Raw genomic sequence first — 25,020 nt, 5'->3', positions numbered from 1 at the left:
TAACTTCTCAACCGGAGTGCTGCTCGAAGTTGTTCTTCCTTGTCCCTCTTTTCTAACGGAGTGTTTTTCAACTTCGTGCATCTCTGTTGTATTCTTTTTCTCGAAATGGCTTAACCTCTCAAGGTTCTTTGGTTTCACTCGTTTGTCAAAGAAGCAACTTAGCTTTACCTCTTCTCTTTCTCTTCCATTTTCCCTCCGGTGCCATTCTAGATCTCGGGACGAGATCCTCTCGTAGTGGTGGAGTGTTGTAACGCCCCGAGACCGATGTGCCAGGTGTCTTCGAGTTATTCGCCGTCGTTGCCATGTCATTTGCTTGCGTGTTGCATCTTATCATGTCATCATGTGCATTGCATCATCATGTTTTAAAACTTGCATTCATCCGGGTTCTCCGAGTTCTCTCTGTTGTCCGTTCTGAGCCCAACCACACTTGCACGCGCCCGCGGCATGTCCGAAATAGTATTTTATAAGTGGCCGGAAAATGTTATCGGAATGGGATGAAAGTTGGCGTGCGGTGTTGTTTTGTTGTTAGTAGACCGCCTGCCAAGTTTCATCGCATTCGGAGTCCGTTTGACGCCCCACCGGATAACTATAGCGGCAGTATAGCCGGTCTTTTCGTCGGACGTTTTCGGTCTCTGGAAACCGTGCCGGGCTGCATCTCTCTCCTCTTCTCTCTTCTCAGACCTTTGCCTTCTGCACTACCTCTCACCGCCAGGCCCTACCTAACCTCTCTCATCAGCCCACGGACCTCCTCCCGCGCGCGTCCGAAATCTGTCCCGGACCCGACCCGGACAGTCGTTACCGTTGTGTCCGGATCATCCCCAAACATCTACAAAACGTCTCCATTTTGTTAATTGGACTTCTTACTCTATTTTTCTTGACTGCCCGATTACGATCGGACGGACCGAATGCCCCCCTAACCTAATCCAACAACATATATATAGAAAGCAACCCTAATTTTGAGGAGAGTTGTCCCATCCATCCACTCCTTCCGCCGCCACCCTCTCTCTAAATCCTCCTCGGAGTCCACATCGAGCCAACCACACAACACCAGCCAGATCCAAAATTTCACCCACTTCCCTTCTATCTCCTCGCTGGTTGGAGCCACCGAAGCCGCAGCTCCTGCCCGCGCGGAGCCCCTCGTCCCCGTGCCCCTGGTTCGCTCGATCCAGAGGAGAGGAGCACGCCATCGTCATGCTCCTCCCTGCTCCCTCGCTCTCGTTTGGATCGAGGGGAGGAGCCCCTCGACCTCGACCGCCACCCCGCCAAGTCATTGGAGTCCGCCGAGGCGTCCGATTTCCGCCGGAGTTGCCCCGTTCCTCGCACGAACCAGCAGGCCGTCCTCACCGCCCTGCCCTTTTTTTCTCTCCTTCGCCGAAGATCTCTCTGCCTCCCTGACCTCTCTTCCTCTCTTGGAGCAGCAGCAGTAGAAGCTTCCGCCGCCGCGTCGGGTTGCCATTCCTCTGCTTCATCGCCGTCCAGGAATGCCTCGAGTTCGCCACCCTCCGTTGCGGCCTCGTCGTTGTCCAGCAGTCGCGCTGCTTCCCGTCCCTGCATCACCGCCAAGGCCTCGTCGCCGGAGTCCCTGCGTCGTCATGAACCGGTCCAGCTGCTGCATCTTCTTTTCGAGGGAGACGACCGCGTCGACCTCCCCTGCCTCTTCTGCGACGCCGTTGAAGCCGGGCCCTCGCCGGAGAGCTCCCCGCCGTCACTGACTCTGCTTCACCTGAACCGGGCATCCTCTTTCTGCCTCACCCCGCGCCGAGTCTCGCTTCCGTTGACTGACTCCACGCTCGATCTGGTCGAGTCGTCGGACACAGCAGACCCAGCGCGTTTGACCAGGCCCAGCGTGCCCGCTCGATCTGGCCAAGCCTCCTCCACCGATGGGCCTCAGCCCAAAGTGAGCAGTTCCCCTCCAGTCCCTCTACCCTGTGCATGTTGGGCCAGATCTCAGTTTCGGCCCGTTAGCATTTTTTTCCTGACCTGCGAATATCCTAATTACCAGTGCACTTCATATTTACAGATTGGACCCTATACTTCCTGCATATTATAACCCTCAAACCCTGCATCATATGTAAAAACATAATATATGAAAGTTGCTTAGAATTTTGTGTAGTTTCATAATATGTCACTTTCATCCATGTTTAAAATGTCTAAAATGATGTTTGGTTAAATTTGCTCCTATGCCATGCTAAAATGGTTTAATTCATAACTAAATAACCGTAGCTCCGTTTTTAACAAACTTTATATGTAAATGGGGTAGAATTTTGTCTAGTTTATCATGGTGACATTGTTTTGCATGCCTAACAACTCTAAAATATGGTTTAGGGCAGAACAGGACCTAACCTAATATATGCACATGAGGAGTTTCCGGATTTGTTGTTTGTTGTTCCCGGCCTCATTTAAACTTGACTAGATGGGTAGTTTTCATTTGCTTCACCCTCTTGCCATGTTTAACAACATTTAATATTGTTGGGTACATAAACGAGATCGAACTAAATAATTGATGTGGTGCTCCGTCAATATGCAACTCGTTGCATATTGAACTCCACTTAATTTGTAGGATTGTCTGTGCACTTTGTCATGCCATGCTTCATTAAACCGGACATGCATCATACTTGATTGTGCATCATGCCATGTTATGTGGTGGTTGTTTACTATGTTGTTTGCTTTCTTTCCGGTGTACTTCTTCTCGGTAATCCGGTAACGTCGCGTTTGTGAGGACCCGTTCGACTACGTCCATTTTCCCTCTTCATGGACTCGTTCTTCTTCCTTGCGGGACTTCAGGCAAGATGACCATACCCTCGAAATCACTTCTATCTTTGCTTGCTAGTTGCTCGCTCTTTTGCTATGCCTATGCTGCGATACCTACCACTTGCTTATCATGCCTCCCATATTGTTGAACCAAGCCCCTAACCCACCTTGTCCTAGCAAACCGTTGTTTGGCTATGTTACCGCTTTGCTCAGCCCCTCTTATAGCGTTGTTAGTTGCAGGTGAAGATTGAAGTTTGTTCCTTGTTGGAACATGGAGATGTTGTTCCTTGTTGGAACCTGTTTACTTGTTGGGATATCACAATATATCTTATTTAATTAATGCATCTATATACTTGGTAAAGGGTGGAAGGCTCGGCCTTATGCCTGGTGTTTTGTTCCACTCTTGCCGCCCTAGTTTCCGTCATATCGGTGTTATGTTCCCGGATTTTGCGTCCCTTACGCGGTTGGGCTATAATGGGAACCCCTTGACAGTTCGCCTTGAATAAAACTCCTCCAGCAATGCCCAACATTGGTTTTACCATTCGCCACCTAGCCTTTTCTTTTCCCTTGGGAGTCCACTCCTAAGGGTCATCATTATTTTACCCCCCCGGGCCAGTGCTCCTCTGAGTGTTGGTCCAAACTAGAGTCCTGTGCAGCGCCCCCACAGGGAAGCTCGAGGTTTGGTTTTAGTTGTATGGAGAGCTCATCTGAGTGTGCCCTGAGAACGAGATATGTGCAGCTCCTATCGGGATTTGTCGGCACATTCGGGCGGTGTTGCTGGTTTTATTTTACCATTGTCGAAATGTCTTGAAGAACCGAGGTACCGAGTCTGATCGGAACGTCTAGGGAGGAGGTCTATTCCTTCGTTGACCGTGAGAGCTTGTCATGGGCTAAGTTGGGACACCCCTGCAGGGATTTGAACTTTCGAAAGCCGTGCCCGCGGTCATGGGCAGATGGGAATTTGTTAATGTCCGGTTGTAGAAAACCTGAAGTTGACCTTAATTAAAACACATCAACCGCGTGTGTAACCATGATGGTCTCTTTCCGGCGGAGTCCGGGAAGTGAACACGGTGTTGGAGTTATGCTTGACGTAGGTTGTTCTAGGATCACTTCTTGATCATACTTTTATCGACCGTGCTTTTTCTTCTCTACTCGCTCTCATTTGCGTATGTTAGCCACCATATATGCTAGTCGCTTGCTGCAGCTCCACCTCATACCTTTTACCTTACCCATAAGCTTAAATAGTCTTGATCGCGAGGGTGTGAGATTGCTGAGTCCCCGTGGCTCATAGATTCTTCCAAAACCAGCTTGCAGGTGCCGAAGTTACCATGCAGATGACGCAACCAAGCTCAAGGAGGAGCTCGAAGAAGATCTTGTCCTTTGTGTTGTTTCGTTCTAGTTGATCAGTAGTGGAGCCCAGTTGGGGTCGATCGGGGACCTTGTCGCATTTGGGGTTCTTCTTTTATTTTGGTTCCGTAGTCGGACCTTGATTGTATTTGGATGTTGTAATGCTTTATTCATGTAATTGTGTGAAGTGGCGATTGTAACTATGTATCTCTTTCCCTTATGTATTACATGGGTTGTGTGAAGATTACCTCACTTGCGACATTGCTTTCAATGTGGTTATACCTCTAAGTCGTGCTTCGACACGTGGTAGATATAGCCGCATCGAGGGCGTTACACAAATCTCGGGGCTAATTTCCCCTTGACACCAAAATGTTTAACACCTCGAAGAGGTGACACTCGCAGATACGCTCTCTCTCCGATTTCATAAACTATCTCCTTGCATTTTGAATTTGCATAACTTTTCTGCCGGGACTGAGCTACCTTCAGTCTATCTCGAATTAGTTTAACCTTCTGTTCTGATTCCTTAATCAAATATGGTCCAAACAACTAGCGGTCTCCAACTTCATCCCACATGAACGGTGTTCGGCATCTTCTCCCATACAATGCTTCGAACAGTGCCATCTTCAAACTGTCCTGGTAGCTATTGTTGTATGAGAACTCTGCGTAGGGCAAATTATCGTCCCAACTAGATCCGTAGTCTAATGCACAAGCTCTCAACATGTCCTCCAGAATCTGATTGACTCTCTCGGCCTGTCCATCTGTCTGCGGGTGAAAAGCTGTACTGAACTCCAGTCTGGTACCCAAGGTCTAGTGCAGCTGGTGCCAAAACTTTGAGGTTAATCGTGTTCCTCTATCTGATACGATTGTCCTCGGAACTCCATGCAGACATATGATCCTGGTCATGTATATCTTGGCCAACTTCGCACTTGTATACGTGGTTTTTACGGGGATAAAGTGAGCCACTTTGGTCAAGCGATCAACTACTACCCATATAGAATCATATCCCGATTTGGTCCTGGCAAATCCAGTGATAAAATCCATGCCAAGCTTATCCCACTTCCATTCGGGTATCGGCACAGGCTGTAGCAATCCTGCTGGCTTTTGATGTTCTGCCTTCACTCTCTGACATACATCACATACGGCTACATACTCGGCAATATCCTTCTTCATACCAGTCCACCGGAAACGCTCCTTCAAATCCAAATACATCTTAGTGTTTCTGGAGTGTATCGAGTATGGCGAGTCATGGGCTTCCTGTAGTATCAACTTCCTGATCTCTGCTTTATTGGGCACATATATACGGTCCTCAAACCACAAGGTGCCGTGCTCATCCTCACGAAAACCTTTGGCTTTTCCTTCACCCATTTTCTCCTTTATCTCAGCGATCTCTTTGTCATCCTTTTGAGCTTCTCAAATCTTTTCCAATAGTGTTGCTTTGACCTCCAATGTTGCCAAAAACCCTTGAGGAACTATTTCCAATCGAAGTTCCCTAAGATCCTCGGCTAACTCCTTTCGCATCCCTCCGCTTACGAGGGTGTTAACGTAACTCTTAAGGCTCAAAGCGTCTGCTACGACATTGGCCTTTCCTGGATGATAATGCAGCTTCATATCATAATCCTTTATGAGCTCCAACCATCTCCTCTACCTGAGGTTAAGCTCCTTCTGTGTGAAGATGTACTTCAAACTCTTGTGATCCATGTATACATCGCAACGGTTTCCGATGAGAAAATGTCTCCAAGTCTTCAACGCATGCACTACGCTAGCCAACTCCAAATCATGCGTGGCATAATTTAACTGATGCGATTTCAGTTGTCGTGAGGCATACGAAACAACTCTTCTGTCCTGCATCAGTACTCCTCCTAGTCCTAAGCGAGAAGCATCGCAATACACTCGGAAGTCCTTGCGTATATCCGGCAGAATCATCATTGGGGCTATAGTCAAATGTTTCTTCAACTCCTGGAAACTTGCTTCACATTCTTCAGTCCAATGGAATTTGGTATCCTTCCTCAACAACGTCGTCATAGGCTTCGCAATCTTAGAGAAATTTTCAATAAATCTTCGATAATATCCCGCGAGTCCAAGAAAACTACGGATCTCTCCAACTGAGGTGGGTGCCAACCACTCAGTGACTGACTGAACCTTGGTTGGGTCCACTGCTATACCCTCTCCTGATATAACATGTCCAAGAAATCCAACTTCCTTCAACCAAAACTCACATTTGCTGAACTTGGCATAGAACTGGTGTTCTCTGAGCTTCTCGAGAACTAAACGCAAATGTTCCTTGTGCTCCTCTTCACTCTTCGAGTATACCAAGATATCATCAATGAACACCACAACGAACTTATCCAAGAACTCCATGAACACCTTGTTCATCATACTCATGAAATAGGCAGGGGCGTTAGTCAATCCAAAAGACATGACCGTATACTCATACAGCCCGTACCTTGTGGTGAAAGCTGTCTTAGGTATATCCTTCTCTCGAATCTTCCGCTGGTGATATCCAGATCGCAGATCGATCTTCGAAAACACTTTAGCTCCTATCAACTGGTCAAATAGATCATTGATCATCGGCAGGGGGTACTTGTTCTTAATCGTCACTTCATTCAACACACGATAATCAACAACCATTCTTAGAGACTTATCCTTCTTATCCACCAAAAGCACTGGGGCTCCCCATGGTGATGAACTTCGTTGAATGCAACCTTTCTCCAATAGCTCCTTAATCTGCTTCTTGATCTCTTCTAGATCGTTTGCAGGCATTCGGTAGGGTCTCTTTGATATTGGCCCGGTACCTGGCAATAGCTCTATCAAAAACTCGATATCTCGATCCGGTGGCATGCCTAGTAACTCCTCTGGGTAATCCTTCACTACAGGCAGTTCCTCCTGAACAACTCCCGTGAGGGTATTTACTTGGCTCCTCCTAGGCGCATGCCTAGATACATACTTGATCCTTTTTCCCTCCGGGGTGGTCAGCAAAATTGACTTACTCGTGCAATCGATGTTTCCCACATACATCGATAGCCAATCCATTCCCAGTATCATATCCAATCCTTGTGACTCCAAAATTACCAGGTCTGAGGGAAAAACATGGGTGGTGGTCGCGGTGGGTTATTGTTGCCTTGGTTCTGAACTAACAACTGCATCAGTGTATTCTTCTGCTGGATCAACTGAGTGAGCTACGGTGGAGGTAAATCCGGGGTCACATCTCGGAGGCATCTGAGGGTTTAGAGGGACGAGAAATAGAATAGAATGAGGTCTAGTGAGGAAAACACTACCCATATGCACATGAGACAAACACAATCATATCACGCAATCAAGCAAGCAAGGGCGTACAAATCGATCTAACTATCGTTACAAAAGTGCTCAGGCTATACTATATACATGGTAGACTACTACTACTGTTTTGGTGGTCATCTAGAAATTTTGATCAGTGGAAGACTCCATGATGTCTGCTCCAGCTTCGTCTTCAAAGTCATCATCGCTGTCGTCGGGGTCGGAATCGGTGTTGTCAATGATGATGTAGTCTTCTGAATGAATCTCCTTAGGTTCTCATCTTCTCCTCCTGGCGCGGGGTCTCCCATGAATACTCCTAGCTTCATTGTCAGGTCGACATTCTTATCGACTAGTACGACGATTTCCTCCTCATAATCTTCGCGAGTAGCCTTGAGTTCTTCCTCTAGCTCCGTGATCCTTGTCATTGCCTTCTTCAAATCTATCATGCCTGCGCACATCTGATTCTCCTGGCGACAAATGTGCTGGTTTAACTCCTGGATGAAAGCTGCGATTGATCTATCCTTCCTAGTGCTGATCATCTCCCATTGCTCATCTCGGCGCCCACAAATCTGGTAGATAGTATCCTTAAGCTCCTTATGGTAAACTTCTCCAATTCGTCCCATGGAGATGTGGGCTGCCATACTCTTTCCTATACTCCAAGTTGGTGCATCAAAGGAAAACTCTATGGGCTTAGTGACTGGCATGAATGTCCTTCCTAGAACTTGAACTTGAATCATCCATCGCTCCTCTTTTGGTAAAGTGGCATTGTAAGTACCGGTGAAGCTTGGTATTCCAATGTTCAGGTACTTAGTGACTTCCTTCAAGTGTCGTCCAAAAGGTGCTTCTTCATCTGGTTGTGCAAACTGGTTCCTTGCGTCCACCATCCTAAAGGGTAGAAAATGGAGAGGAGTCAGAAATGATAAGAGAGTAGTGATCTAGGGCTTTAGCTTAGTGGTCTTGTCCTATACTCAGCGTGTGCTCTGATACCATCTTTGTAGCGACTCGACCTCAAACGGTCAAGTCTCTGTGCTTCAGTGTCATCCCTAGATCGGTAATGCTGACACACACAGTACTCGAAGGATTTGTAACAGAGTAGCAATCACTCACTTATTACATTGAATGTCTCCAAGAGAGAACTTATTACAATAAATATGGCTTAAGGCCATCTAATACGATAACAACAGAAGGCTTGGAAGATAAAGTGAGCCCATCAACTCCAACGGCATAGCTGAGCTGCACGGCAACGACCTAGCGAACCTTACTCCTCGTCTGAAAAGTCTGCAACGAGATATGTCGCAGCCCGAAAACGGGTCAGCACATGGAATATGCTGGCAATGTAACACAGTAGAGCAATGAACAGAAATAATGCTAACACTATATGCATATTTGGCTGGTGGAGGCTGTATGGTTAAGGTTTTTGCGAAAAGCCAATTTTTCCCTACAACAAAGGAATAAGTTTTATTTTAACTATCATGGTAGTTGAGACATCATTAAGAAGGTTCCTCCAACTCAATCCCAATTAAAGTAGTTCATTAACCCAACAAATTAATTTAGAGTCATGAGATACCATAGGATAATCCAAGTACTAGATAATCAAGATGTCCATAAATGGGGACACAGCTAACCATGATTAGATTGTACACTCTGCAGAGGTTTGCGCACATTTCCCCACAAGACTCGATCTCCTCCGTCGGATTTCTCGCACTACACGATGTTTGAGAAACGGATGACCGAGACACAGTCTTTCAGAAGCATTTACTCTTTACTCTGGGTGGACAGTTACACCTACTTTCCCTCTACATCTTCTAGCCCACCACTGAAAGAGGTCACACAACTTACTCATACTATGCCAGAGCCCATAATGGCTCGTGGCTGCACACGGAACTTTCTAGCATGAATAATCTTAAGATCCCTTTGAGCCTGGGTGGCGGATCGTAGGATGATCACACGGGTACTCCGGGATATCCTAGGACAACACTGGATTCTCCAGGTGCCCAAACAAGCAATCCACCCAGATGTGTATTAAAGTTGCCACCTTAAGTTGAACCATCAATTAACAATCTCACATCGGTCAGGGATACACTCGAACCCAATCCACGTCTACGAGCATAGCATAGCAATATAATCAACGTAGAGGTAACTCTCGAGGGTTTGATAATAAAACAGGTAATAGGTTTTACCTCATCATCTACTTCCCAAACCCACAAGTTAATCACATCCTAATCATGCAGTGTTTGAGGATTGGAACTAATGCATAAAAACTGGGTAATAAAGGGTATGATCAAAGTGTTACTTGCCTTGTTGATGATCCGTGAAACCTGGAGACTCGTAGTAGCACGCTTCGCACTTCGGGTGTTCTATCGCACATAAACAATAGCATACATAAGAAATCAAGCAAAGATGCACGGGTAAAACTCGAATAAGAAGAAGTAACCAGAAAGTTCAACTTAAGAACTCTGGTTTGCAAAAAGAATCGAATCAAACAGAGCAACGAAACACAAACTACGAAAGAAACAAGGTCCGATTAGTAATCTAGAATAAAGTCAAATTTTACAGTACCAAAATCTTGTTCAAGTTGGTTAAAGGGAAAGAGGGCTTCGACGCGAAGATCTAGGCGCTTGAATCGCCTGATTCCGATAAACGAGCGAAAAGATAAACTAAAACGAAAATCGGATCAGAAATCACGATCGAGAATAATCGCAAAAATCCGAGAAAAAGAAAAACTGACGAACAGGCTAACGAACGAGTGTTCGTTGTCTGCCACTAATGGGCGAAAACTGTTCATTAAAACGAACGTACGGACGAGCTTCCGCTATTTAACCGAACCGAAAAAACCGATCTAATAAAAAAATCGAAACTGGGGTTTACGAAATAAAACCAATCGGTTTTAAAAAGAAAACAGACGGCTACCTCGAGTCCGGCGGGCGGCGGCGCGGCTCTGGCGAGTCGGCGGCGGCAGCGTTGAGCAGATCCGGCGGCGAGGCAGATCGGGGCGGCGACGACGCTAGCGGGACGGCGGCGCGAGCGGCGAGGCGAGGCGGCGGCGGCGCTCGGGCGGCTGGGCTGGGGTCTCGGGCCCCCGGCTTATCAGGGCCGGCCGGGCCAGGAGTCCTAGACAGACACGACCCGGTTAGGTCGGTGCGCTGTTTTTTTTAAATAATTCCACAGCAGGAAAAAATAGAAAAGAAATATTAAACGGACTCCAAAAATCCCGAAATAAATTTTCCCCGTCCTTTAAAAATATGTCGGACAAGGTGAACATTTATTTGGGCCTAAAATGCAATTTTGAAAAATGCGCATTTTTCCTATGCAAATAAAATAGCAATAAAATCTGAATAAAAACAAAAAGTTGATTTTAATATTTTCCTCCAATATTTCGTTTATTTTGGAGAAGTCATATTATCTCCTCTCATATATTTTAATATGAAATATTTTTGGAGAGAAAAATAATAAAACAACTGATCCTCGTTTCGATATTTGATAAAATTCAAATATGAAAACCGAGAAATCCCCAACTCTCTCCGAGGGTCCTTGAGTTGCTTAGAATTTTCGAGGATCGCGAAACGAAATGCAAATAAAATATGATATGCATGAATGACTTATGTATAACATTCCAAATTGAAAATTTGGGATGTTACAGCGGTAACTTAGCCAAACAACAGTTTGCTTGGAAGCTGGGTTAGAGGCTTGACATGGCAATATGGGAGGCATGATAAGAAGTGGTAGGTAGCATGACATAGAGATAGAACGAACAACTAGCAAGCAAAGATAGAAGTGATATCGAGGGTAATTGTCATCTTTCCTGCAAAGTTCTCAGAGTTGTCGAAAGCTTGTTCCTCGTTAGCGTACTCAACGGGTTCCTTGTTCACGAACTCGTCACCCGGCTCTACCCAAAGCAAGAACACAAGCAATGGAACAACTATCAATCACGGTGCAATGCAAAAGCAACATGATGCAAGACATGGCATGGAATGCAAGGTATGATGTGCAATGCATATGGGTACTCCGGAAGGGGAATATGAACAAGGCATCAACTTGTCAAAACAAGTATGCCGCTGGAAAGATGGGGTGATTTCAGTCGAAATCGATATAAGGATCACCAGAAACGGATGCACAGTTTGCAAATGACAAGCAAAACAAGAATGACGCAAATATGCGATTAACGGCATCATAGCACTTAGAATGCAACAAGAAACTATGCAAAGCACTCCAACATAGCAATAAAGCACATGGCATTGAAGTACACGTGAAGCTCTACAACTCATGAACACCAAGCTTCTGCTAGAACTCACTAGAACAAGCTCAAAATAGCATGGCAAAAATGCAAATAATAACAGATTCACAGACTTAGAGAAAATACTAAGCATGTTAAAACAACATCAGGTAGCAATGTTTAGAGCTAGAAAACAACATGCTACAGGAACATATCATGGTAACCAAAGGCATGGCATGCTAGTACTCAAAGCATAGAACAAAACTCCCTTACTGAACTTTGGCCAAAGATGCATGGAAAATATGGTCGCACCCAAGCAAACATGGCAAGTAATATTATTAGTTTCAGACTTGGAAGAAAGATATGACATGGCAGAAACAGATTCACGATAGCAACTTTGCAAACTCATGCCACTCACCACAAAGCATTTCATGGCATCACAAGGTAACCAACAGCAAGTAGACATGTTCAAGAAGCTAAGAATAGCAAGATCAGAGTTCATAGGGTGCATGTATCACTAGCAAAACACATGGCAAAACTAAATCTCATGTTACCAATCTGCCAAGAACAATATTTAGCAAAACTAGAGCATGGAAATGACAAGCTATAGTACTCCATAATTGTAACCAGAGGCATGAATGGGTAGAGCAATACCACATCTTCAAAACACTCTTACGGAACTATCTCAAAATGTGCATGGATCTCATGGTAGCAACAAGTTTACATGGCATCAAAAAGTAACAGGAAAAGGACTTAGTAAAATAACTAAGTGTCTGAAATCAACAACATCACATAGCCTACTTTGCATGCTTGTTCTAATCACCACATAGCTCCTGATAGATGCGAGGGTGTACCGATCTTTCGATGAGATGGTAACTATCAATTTGGTGGAGATGACTTTGACGATCCGACTACAAACATACACAAAGTTGCGCCTTAGCAATCGCTAAACCAATCTCCCGAGGTTACTCACGATGCCGGAAGCACAGTCAGCCTGACCACGAAGATCTATTCCTACAAGCAATCGAAGAACGAGCAAGAATATGATAAAGCAATCTGAATATTGCGAATATATATGAAGCATTGATAATGGTGGGGATTCGTAAGCGGTCTTGGTCTGGTCGTTGGACACAAACGAAGTACACGAAGTTGCAATGGCTAACTTTTAACTAAACAAATCCCAAGGAAAAAGCTACTAGATGGATCTACTTATATAGGAGCAAGGGGTGGCGGCCAAGGAGGTGGAAGGACGTCCCAAGGCAGCCTAAAACTAAACCTAGGTCGTACAAGGCTCATGGGCCCAAGTGGAGGTGGTGCAACACCTTTGGACTTGTTGTTTGGCTCGGATTCTGCTGCAGCGTCACATTGCTTCGTCGATATCTCAATGCTCCGGATGAATTTGAAGGTGATTCCAATTGGGTTGGAAAGAGCACAAAATCTAATTTCCAACAAAAAATCACCCAATTCGGAGTCCGTATGAAAAAGTTGTTGACGTTTTGAGTCAGGTATGTCTGCAATCCAAATCGGAATCCAGAATGTGAGAGACTTGGACTCTATCTTCTCTTGTCCCAAAAGTGACGTGAGAGGACTTTTTGAACAGAACCTAAACTTCTCCTTTTCCCTTATCTTCATATGTGGATTGTACAAATGTCCCATACACCTGCAATTAGACATAAATAGATTATTTTTGCACTGGATAACATAAATAGATTATTAAGCAACTCCAAGTGTGTGAAGTATTTTTGTTCTGGATAAGATAAATAGATTATTGAATAGTTTGCACTAAAAATCACCTGAAAAATATGCATGTATGCAATATTTTTCGTCGTATCCAAGGTATTCATGTCCTCATCATCCTCCCCTTCTTGAAAACAAAGCCGTCATCGGCGTTGCTTAATCTGAAATGTGGCTAACAAAAGAGACAAGGTGTACATGTTGTATATGTATATGTCATCCATTTTTACTTCCCTTGATTTTTGCACATATGACACATGTATACATGAGTAACTTTCATAGTTCATAAAATCTAAAGCCAAAAATTATCACAAGAAGTAGAAGGCATGAAAACATTGCAACTCAGTTTGCATATATAAGTGAAGCTCTTATTCATTTCAAAAGATTGACAATGTTCATCATTAAACCATCCCAACATTGGTGAATAAACCTCACTTGCATCAAATTTAGATGCTACAACATGCTTAAATAAGCAAACATGCAATAAGTCATTGGACATAGAATCATCACCAAGATTAGAGGTCATATCAAAATGATTAAACATCGGTTCTTTTGCATCAACAGTTAATTCAATGGGTGCACTCAAAATTGTTGGTATTTCAGTTATTTGATCACATGACGCATTCATGACAGTAACAAGATTCTCTAAAATAGGTTGTGTGCTCAAATCAACAGGTAACTCAACACATGATGCATTCAAGTTAACTAGGCATGCATCATTCTCATGTGAAGTTATATCATCAATACCTTTATTGTTATCTTGTCGCAAAGACGTAGCTGGTGTAGGTACGGACATTGACAATGTACAATACTCTTGAGATGATGTCGCGCTCACAATCCAAGGTGGGGCTGCTCTAGTAGGTGCAACGGTGGAGGAATCAACCGGCGGTGGTGAGCATGAACTGGAATAGTAGTAGTTGTTGTCACCCAATGCATCCTCCTGTATCTGTCTCTCAAAGGTACAAACACGAACATACATACCATTAATGCAACAAGGAATATACTGAAATATTGCACGAATATCATGGTTCAAACCACCAAAACATCTATTCATTATATCATCCTTAGATTCTTCCATGTCACAATGATGCATATAAGATTTGAACTCTTGGTAGTAAGTATGAACAGTGTTACTGCCTTGTTTTAATTGTTCCAATTTGTGAAGCAATTCACGACGATAGTAAGGAGGAAAAAATTGTTGTCTCATTACAGCTCTCAAAACTTTCCAAGTTGTGGGTTGGTTATCAATGTTTTTCTTACAATGTACACTCCACCAAACAAAAGCAAAACCAGTAAATGCTCTAGTGGTAGCTCATACTCTCTCAAGTTCAGAAAAATCATGGTGAGTAAAAACTTGTTCTACTTCAAGCTCCCAAGCTAGATAAATAGCAGGATTAAATCTACCCTCAAATGACGGTAAAGAGATAACCTGACCATGTGTATGTGTGTGTTGTCCCAACTCTCATGATGGTGAAGATGTGTCCGTCATCCAAGAACTTCGATCTCCGGAACCTGTCATGATTAGTAGAAACAAAAAACAAAATTCGAGAATAATTTTCCAATGAACTACTAGGATGTGGTTGTAAAGTGCTCACAGTAAAGCAAATATCAATATCTTACAAGTTCTTGCCATGCGGCAGGTGGTGACAGGCAACCAGCGGTGTCAAATAACTCTGAAGATTGAGTAAATCGATTGCCAGGGGAATGACATATACACGGTGTAGAAATATGTGGAGCTGGGTTGGCTATATATGGTAGCAAAAGATTAGCAATAATCAATTCAAAGATGCAATGTTGAATAAACGTTCAACGATGGTACTATGCTGGTCCTAGGCTAGACCGGACTAGAGACGCGAGCCTAGAACACTAATGAGGTCAAGGCGTAGCAGAACTAGCATCAATAAAGGATATGAAGTAGCTCTGGACAGTGAGATATAAGTGAAGATCACAATAGCAGTAAAGATAATGATATGAAACAACAGCCAAGAAGGATATATCAACAACTTTCTCTCCAAATTTCCTCTGGAAAAGTTTGTGCCAATTTTTTTGATAATTTTTTTCAAGAATGTTGTTGACTCAAGCTTTCAAACACAAAAGGAATCACTCAATTCCGAGTTGATATGAGGAGTCAAAAAAATTCTAAAACTGGCCTGAAAAACTGGAATAAGTTGTGTTCGTGAACTTCAAAGAGCAAAAAGACCTATTTAGAATACGATTTTGAGGTTCCAAATATTGAACAAGATTCTGCAACTATTTAGTTGCGGCTCGTCGCTAGCTTTGTTTTGAGTACTCGTGGTGCCAAAATGGACTTCGTATGAGGAAGTTATGTCTGATTTACTGAACAGTGCACAAAATAGATTCCAATATGGATTCAACTACGAGATTGAATCTAGATAGATCCAAATTTTGCTTTTTCTCTCTCTTTTCCGCACATTTTTTTCTTACTCTCCTTTTTTTCTCTAACTTGTTTTCCTTTTTCTCTGCCTTTTTTCTCTCTCTTTTTTCTCTGCCTATTTTATCTCTCCCTCTTTCCAAGACAAACTAGATAAGATGTACATTGGATCTATCGAAGATGTGAACGACCTCAACTATGATTGTGACAATGAATGATGGGTAGCACATGGTGGAAATTGATGGATGGGTGGTGGATAGCGGAAGGGATAACGATGCAGCGGCGGCGTGACTAATGTGAACAGAACTCGAAACTCTAAATGAACTAGACACTAAGACCAGCAACTCGATACGACGATGCAACTGATAATTCAACTATGCAAGTAATGAAAAGAAAAATGCAAAGGCTCAGACTGGCATGGACAAAGGATGAATAGATCTAACTTATTTTTGTTGCTTTTTCTTGGACAATAGGTAAGAAAATAAATCTAATCTAGGAAAAACTGGAATTTCTCACCGAGCAACCTGAAAACTGATACCATTTGATAGAGGCGAGGGTGTCCCGATCTTTTGATGATATGATAACTATCGATTTGGTGGAGACGACTTTGACGATCCAACTACAAACGTGCACGACGTTGCGCCTTAGCAATCGCTAAACCAATCTCCTGAGGTTACTGATGATGCTCGAAGCATGGTTAGCCTGACCACGAAGGTCTATTCCTGCAAGCAATCGAAGAACGAGCAAGAATATGATAAAGCAATCTGAATATTGCGAATATATATGAATCATTGATAATGGTGGGGATCCGTAAGCGGTCTTGGTCTGGCCATTGGACACAAACGAAGTACATGAAGTTGCAATGGCTAACTTTTAACTAAACAAATCCCAAGAAAAAAAGCTACTAGATGGATCTAGTTATATAGGAGAAAGGGGTGGCGGTCAAGGAGGTGGAAGGACATCCCAAGGCAGCCTAAAACTAACCCTTCGTACAAGGCTCACGGGCCCAAGTGGAGGTGGTGCAACACCTTTGGACTTGTTATTTGACTCGGATTCTGCTGCACCGTCAGATTGTTTTGTTGATATCTCAATTCTCCGGATGAATTTGAAGGTGATTCCAATTGGGTTGGAAAGAGCACGAAATCTACTTTCCAACAAAAAAAGAATCACCCAATTCGGAGTCCGTATGAAAAAGTTGTTGACATTTTGAGTCAGGTATGTCTGTGCAGTCCGAATCTGAATCCAGAACGTGAGAGACTTGGACTCTATCTTCTCTTGGCCCACAAGTGACGTGAGAGAACTTTTTGAATAGAACCTAAACTTCTCCTTTTCCCTTATCTTCATATGTGGATTGTACAAATGTCCCATACATCTGCAATTAGAAAAAACACAAAAGTATGTGAAGTATTTTTGTTCTGGATAACATAAATAAATTATTGAATAGTTTGCACTAGAAATCACCTGACAAATATGCATGTATGCAATATTTTTCGTCGTATCCAAGGTATTCATGTCCTCATCATCTCCTAAAAATACAAGCCTTCACCTCTGTAAATATGGCATGATGGAGCTCATAAAACATGTAGACATCATGCTCATAGGATGCACACACAAAATACAATGAAAATGACAAATCATCAAGTTATGATAAATTCCAGCAGACAATATCATATAGAACTTTCGCAACGAGGATTAGGACATCAATATGGGCAGTAACATGCATTAAAATGACACTAACATGAAGAGCATCACGAGACGAACATTTTGATATATTATATGCGCAAAACGGAGTTATAAGCATCGAGATATGGCATGATGAACAAGGGCACATGATGTTACAGATTTCGGGACTTGGTGGAATTCTCACCCTCTGGATCAAGGGTTTCCAGGCACATGAACCGAGGCGGCTGGAGTTTCGCCGGAGACATCGCCGGACTTGCGGGGAACTGCGGCCGGAGTGGAGAAGAGCTTGCCGGAGTGGAGAAGAAGGAGGCCAAAGCTCCGGGCGTCCGGATCCGGTGTCGGGGCGGCAGCTCCTCGCGGTGGCGCTGAGCTCCGGCGGCGTCTGGCGAGCGGTGGAGGCGGTCAGCGGCGGAGGCGGCCGGCGTGAGGCGACAACGGGAAGACGGCGGCGCGCGGCGAGGAAGGGCGCGGAGGCACGGGCCTTGACCGGGGAGGCAGACGGCGGTGGGGGCATGGACTAACGCGGGCCCTCCTTGGGCTCCACGGGCCGCGGCGGTGGGTGGCGGCATGAGGGTGTCAGGCGCGGATTGGCCCGGGCGGCGGCGGCGGGCGTCCGGTGAGGTCGGACACATCCGGCGGCGCGGGAGGAGCGAGGTTAGGGTTTTTACCCAGATTTTTAGGAGGGGGATGCATATATATAGATAGGGGATCTAGGAGAGTCCAAATGAGGTGCGGTTTTTGCCCACACGATCGTGATCGAACGACGGAGAGCATGGAGGGGGTTTAAATGGGCTAGTGGGCTGTTTTGGAGCGGTGCTGGGCTGCAACAAGAGAGGGGCTTTTACGGTTACCCGATTAACCGTTGGGGCATCAAACGACCTCCAAATGGAACAGAATTTGACAGGTGGCCTACCGGTGATGTACCAAGGCCACTCAACAATTCTCGACCCATTCCGAGAACATTTTCTCCCGCTCACGAAATAAGGTTTGGAAGGTGTGGCGGGTGCATGTGGGAGTGTCGGATCGTGAAACGGACAACGGGGAAAAGACCGGATGCATGAGACGAACACGAATGCAAATGAGATGCACATGATGACATGCGATGAAATGCATGACATGAACAAAATGCAAAACAAAAAAAACCCAACCACGGAGGACATATCAAATCACATAGCCAGAAATGGCAAGATTTGGAGTTACAATTATGGAAAGTTACATCCAGGGTGTTATAGCTCTGCTGCTTGGTTGGATCCAGGGGGACTGGATCTGCTCCACCGTCGTGCAGGAAGATCTGGAGAGGCTCACCGAGGATGGCATGATTGCTGATAAATCTTGGAGGTTGTCAAAGGGGGAATTCGAGCCCCAGCTGCGCGAGGGTGAGCGTGTCCTCCTCACCACCCACGTCGATCGAGGTTTTTCCCTTCCCCCGCATCCGTTCTTTCGGGGTTTCTTGAACTTTTTTGGTGACCAGATTCACCATCCCCCCCCAACACAATCACATATCTTGCTGTGTACATCTCTTTATGCAAAAACTTTCTGGGCTGCCAACAACACTGGGGTCTCTTCAAACACATCTTTACTTGTCGTTCCCAAACGGTGAAGAGAGCAAATCTGACTGACAAAAAGGCGCATGTGATCTAGATGTGCAGGGGTTTAGGGATTCAAACTAGGGGTAGAAGAGATTTTCCTTACATGACCCTTCCCGAGTCAGTCCGAGGGTGGCAGTCGACCTGGCTCTACTACAAAGACGTCCCGACTCCTGGTCAGTCGACCGGTCTCCCCCCTTTCACTATGGAGCGACTCCACCAACCATCTTCACTGATTATGACCCCAAAGGAGAAAGGCAAGGTGTCCCTTTTAGTCAACCAAGTCGTGAATTTAGTCCAAGAGGGTGTGACTGGCATGGATCTGCTGGAGGTGTTCCTTAGTCAATATATCCATCCTCTCCAAGCCCGTGATCATCCAATGTGGATGTACTCGGGCCCTGAAGACATGGCTCGTGTCCACCTAGAGGAGGTCATCGAGAAGACGGTGGCTCAGTGGCCGCGGAGCATTACTGGGAACAAAGATAACCCCAAAGGGTCCAGGAGGGTTCTGCCATTCGACGCCAAACATGAGACGGAAGAGGTCAAGCTCAAAATACCGAGTGTTTTCTTCTTCCGAACTGCAGCTGCTCCTGAATCCGACTGATACTGTAGCTTATGTTTTGCAAATTTATACCAAGATGTATTCGATGCCAAATGGGGAGTAGCTCCAAGAGGGAGTGGAGAGTGATGCTGACAGTGCCGAGTGGGAGTATGCGAACGATAGTGACGAGGATGATGAGGACTCGATTAGCGGCGAGGAGGTTGACTCACCACCCTGCTCAGAACGTCGATCCAAACAATCGCAAGATCCTGCGGGCCGGCACGGCAAAACAGCTCCGACAGGTACGAAAGTTCTGAAGCGCACTCGGACCTCGACCCCCGAGCCGTCGGAGAAGGCCGCGAAGTAGCCCAAGGTTGCCCCACCGAAGCCTCGGAAGGCCTTGCCCAAGATCAAGGTGGATGTTCCTGCTGCCTCTGCGTAAGTGTTTTGTTTCTTCTCTTTGTCTTTGTATTTTGATTGTGAACTTCTTTCTTTGTTTGACCGAGTGAAGTTAAGATATTTCAGCGCTGCTACTTCTGGGACGTCCATGGACATTAACAAGGAGCAGGATGATGCGGCCACTTCCCGAGCAGGTACGGATCCACACCCAAGCTCTTACTTTGCCAACTATTTTGATGGTCGGCTGAACTCTTACAGTCGAGTATTTTGAAGCGTCACCAGATGTTATCCAACTTCCAGACGATGACAATGATGAAGAAGTGCGACAAAGGGACACAGGGAGGAAGGGCGGGACTCTGAGCAAGAGGGTGCCTGCTAGCAAAGCGTCTCACTCGACATCAGCATCAGAACCAGTCATTCAACAACTTGGTGATCCAGTTCGGACTTTTGTTTCTTTTGTTGATCCTTTGTCGACTGACCAGCCCTCGGTGTCGACTGCTCAGGCCCCTGCTCTGACTGTGCAAGTTCAACCTTCAGGTCCACCGACCACGTCATCAGTTCCATCATCTCCTTTGTTTGTTACTCACCATGTCCCACAAGACCAAGTAGGAGCTGCCAAGGAGGCCATGATCCAAGCAGGTGTAATGATGGACCGACTGAAAGTGGTGTATGACAACAGCAAGGCCGTCTATGATGCCAGCTCTAATGACGATGCCATGTACTTAGAGTAGGGTCACATGCCTGACCTAGATGCCCTACTCAAGGACATTTCCCTAGAGTCAAAGACATTTGAAGTACAACAGAAGATACCGACTGAAATCACCTTGGAGTGTAAGCCACTCGACCAGTTATTCCACTCGGATACCGCAATTCCACTCAACCAAGATATAGTCACTCGACCGTACGAAGAATCACTTGGAGTATAGAATATCTAAAGCCACCCCAAGATGGCAACGGTCAGGCGTTCACTCCGTAGTCTTAAAGGTCATTAGTAGTCATTATAGCCGGTGTTACAAGTAATGCCTTTGTCTTAACTTACATTGAACCATGTGCAACTGAGGGCTGGAGGGGCCTGGCGCACTCTATATAAGCCACCCTCCTCCTCTAGCATAAGGGTTCGCACCCCCTGTAACTCACACACACATTCGAGTCGACAAGCCTCCGAGCACCAAGACGTAGGGTTGTTACCTCCACCGAGAGGGGCCTTAACTCGTAAAACTCGTGTGTACAACCTCGTCATAACCTTGCCTCCTCCTTCATACCCCCTATCCTTACTATTAGACTCACTCCCATGACAGTAGGCGCCCACCATGGAGCAGGAGTCTTAGCGACTTCCGGCGAGGTTGCGGTTTTTCTAATCTCCATTAACATGGTTTCCCGCGGTGGTTTGGATTTGGGCCACGAAATCCAACTCGGCGCGCTCATCTTCATCACCGACGACTCCTCCTGACTTCAAGAAGCCCCCCTTGATGTCAAGGCCCTTCCCATTCGCGGGGTGGCTCACTTCCGCGCGAGTGCCTGTGGCGTCCTCCTGCGGCAGCCGTCGACCGAGTATCCATCGGCTCCCGCGACTTCCACTCTCCCCGTTGTACGCCCCCGCAGGCGGTCCGGTCGGTCGCAGCTCTAGCTGGTGGGTAAAGCACGCGGTGGCTCGCCAGTCGACCACCCCTCAAGTCGCGGCTATCAAGCCCGACGAATCCCTCTATGGACTATTCGACATGTCGATTGGTTTCGTGGACACTCTTTCCGAGTGCGGATGTAGTGACCCCACGGCGAAGGTCCTTATGGCCAACTCGCCTCGCAGCCCGCCTGCGTTCCGTCGCAGCAGCGGCAGCGATGGCGGCAGCGGCCCATCACATGGTCATGAAGAATATCATCCCGTAGCCCTCACTTCGGAGCACAGAGAAGAGCTGCATCGTCGCAACGTGGAGGCGCTCCATACCCCCATCATTGGGGAGACCTCTGAGGCTCATGCCTGGAAGCTACGCGCTTAGCTACCTTAGCTGAGCTCACCACATACCCCGACTCAAGAATCAAGCAACTGATGATCTGGCGAAGATAGGCTCCACTCGGAAGCCTATTCCTAGTAATGTGTTCTTGGAGAATCTCCATACCCCATTAGTTCAAGAAGATCCTTTTATAGAGGAGCCCCCGCAACCGATAAGTTCAACCAATCCGACTAAGATTGAAGTTCTAGCAGTAGTCGACTTGATCATGGAGGTTTAGTGATCACTCCCGACTGGACGGTGCCATATATTGCATATCTGCTCAGGAAGGAGCTCCCAGAGGACGAAGATGAGGCCCGCCAGATTGTACGCAGATCCAAAGCCTTCATGGTGATAAGTGGGCAGCTTTACAGAGAAAGTGTTACTGGAGTAGACCAGTGTTGCATCTCTCCAGAAGAAGGTCGACTGATCTTAAATGAGATCCACTCGGGGAAAAGTGGTCACCACGCGCCTTCTTGGACCATCGTGGCCAAAGCATACCGTGCGGGATTCTACTGGCCGCGAGCGAATGAGATGGCTAAAGATATAGTCGACAAGTGCGAAGGCTGCCAATTTTACTCAAACATGTCTCACAAGCCTACATCTGCCTTAAGGACTATTCCACTCGTCTGGCCTTTTGCAGTTTGGGGGTTGTATATGGTTGGAGCTTTCAAGACTGGCAGAAGCGGTTTCACTCATTTGCTCGTAGTAGTCGACAAGTTCACCAAGTGGATTGAAGCCAAGCCTATCAAGAATCTTGATTCAAGCACTGCCATTAGTTTCATCAGAGAGGTGATATTCCGATATGGAGTTCCTCACAGCATTATCATAGATAATGGATCCAACTTTGATTCTGATGAGTTCAGAGCATTTTGCGCTTCCCAAGGCACTCGGGTCGATTATGCATCCGTTGCGCATCCGCAGTCGAATGGACAGGCTGAAAGAGTGAATGGCTTGATCCTTCAAGGACTGAAACCTCGATTGATGCGTGACCACAAGCATGCGGCTGGAGCTTGGGTGACTGAGTTGCCATCTGTCTTGTGGGGATTGAGAATGACTCCTAATCGGTCGACTGATCGAACCCCTTTCTTGATGGTATATGGTGCTGAAGCTGTGCTCCCGAGTGATTTGCTGCACAGTGCTCCCTGAGTGGAACTCTTCTCTAAAGCTGAAGCAAAACAGGCACGCCAGGATGCAGTTGATCTCCTAGAAGAATAACGAGAGATGGCTCCGATCAGGTCGACCATCTATGAATAAGACCTGTGTCGATTCCATGCCCGAAATGTCAAAGGTTGAGCGTTTTAGGAAGGAGACCTTGTGCTCCGAGTGCACCAGAAACGACCTCACAAGCTCGCTCCGGCCTGGGAAGGGCCCATCATCACCACCAAGGTGCTCCACAACAGGGCGTATCACCTCTACAACGTAGCCAAGAAATAAGATGAGCCACGCTCGTGGAATGCGGACCTGCTCCGCCGTTTTTATACCTAAGCACTCAGATCGACGAGTTGTAATAAGAATCCTTCAGTTTGATTATCAAAGACATGATTTTTGCAGTATCTTAAATGATTGTTTTCACATAAGCATGTGTGTTCAAATCCCCAAGTTGGTGGCTTAGCCGCGAACCCGATTCGCCTAAGTTTCAAAAACACTCCGAGTGAAGAGCAACCCTCTCACTTGGGGGCTTAGCCGCAAACCCTATTCGCCTAAGTTTCAAAAATATTCCGAGTGAAGAGCGACCCTCTCACTCGGGGGCTTAGCTACCAACCTAATTCACCTAAGTTACAAAAAATACTCCGAGTGAAGAGCAACCCTCCCACTCGGAGGCTTAGCTGCGATCCCGTACTCCCCTAAGTTATAAAAAAACATTCCGAGTGAAGAGCAACCCTCTCACTCGGGGGCTTAGCTGCGAACCAGATTCGCCTAAGTTACAAAAAATACTCTGAGTGAAGAGCAACCCTCCCACTCAGAGGCTTAGCAGTGATCCCGTACTCGCCTAAGTTATAAAAAAACACTCCGAGTGGAGAGCAATCCTCCCACTCGGGGGCTTAGCTGCGAACCAGATTCGCCTAAGTTACAAAAACTACTCTGAGTGGAGAGCAATCCTCCCACTCGAGGGGGGGGGGGTTAGCTTCGGACCAGATTTGCCTAAGTTCCATAAACTACTCTGAGTGAAGAGCAATCCTTCGAATCAGAGGCTTAGCTGTGAACCAGATTTGCCTAAGTTTCAAAAACTACTCCGAGTGGAGAGCAATCCTCCCACTCGGGGGCTTAGCTGCGAACCAGATTTGCCTAAGTTACAAAAACCACTCCGAGTGAAGAGCAACCCTCTCACTCCAGGGCTTAGATGCGATCCTGTACTTGCCTAAGCTACGAAAAATATTCCGAGTGGAGAACAATCTTCTCACTCGGAAGTTCGGTCGCACTCTCTAAGCTGTGCCACAAGTACAACGTATGGTTGCGCTCGGAGCTGCGCCACAAGTATAATGTCTCATTGCACTCCGAGCTATGCCACAAGTACAATGTTTACTCTGAGTGGAGAGCAATCTTCCCACTTGGAGATTCAACTACAATTCTAAATTCGCCCGAGTCAAGAAATTTGAAGATAATAAAGACAAAGCAACTACGTTCAAAAGAAGCAATCAAGTTCGGATAAATCCATGAAGATTCAGAACCACCAGCGGAAGTACTCGGGCATCAAACCCGAAAGATTTTAACGATTACAGCATCACTCGGCATTTCGAGGCTAATAAAGTTAAGTTATCAAGTTTTTCACTCAGTGGGAGGAGGACTTGCTGGCTCAACGAAACTGTCAAGGTCGATGCCGTCTGCAATACGACTAGTTGTGTCGATGAAGGTCTCCATGATGGATTGGAATTGAAGCTTCTTGGTGTTGGCAACTTTAAGAGCCGCCAGCTTCTCTTCTTTGACTTCCTTGCAATGAACGCGGACAAGAGACAAAGCCACGTCAGCACCGCAGTGGGCAGCTGACTTCTTCCATGCCTGCACTCGGTCCGGGATGCTGTTTAGTTGAGCCATCAGTGACTCGAAGTCGTTCAGAAGCACATCCCCTGGCCATAACTCCTTGTCGATATGGGACAACGCGACCTTCAGTTGAG

This window comes from Triticum urartu, chromosome 1 (assembly GCF_003073215.2).
Source record: "Triticum urartu cultivar G1812 chromosome 1, Tu2.1, whole genome shotgun sequence".
NCBI lineage: Eukaryota > Viridiplantae > Streptophyta > Magnoliopsida > Poales > Poaceae > Triticum > Triticum urartu.
This window is presented reverse-complemented; position numbering follows the sequence as displayed.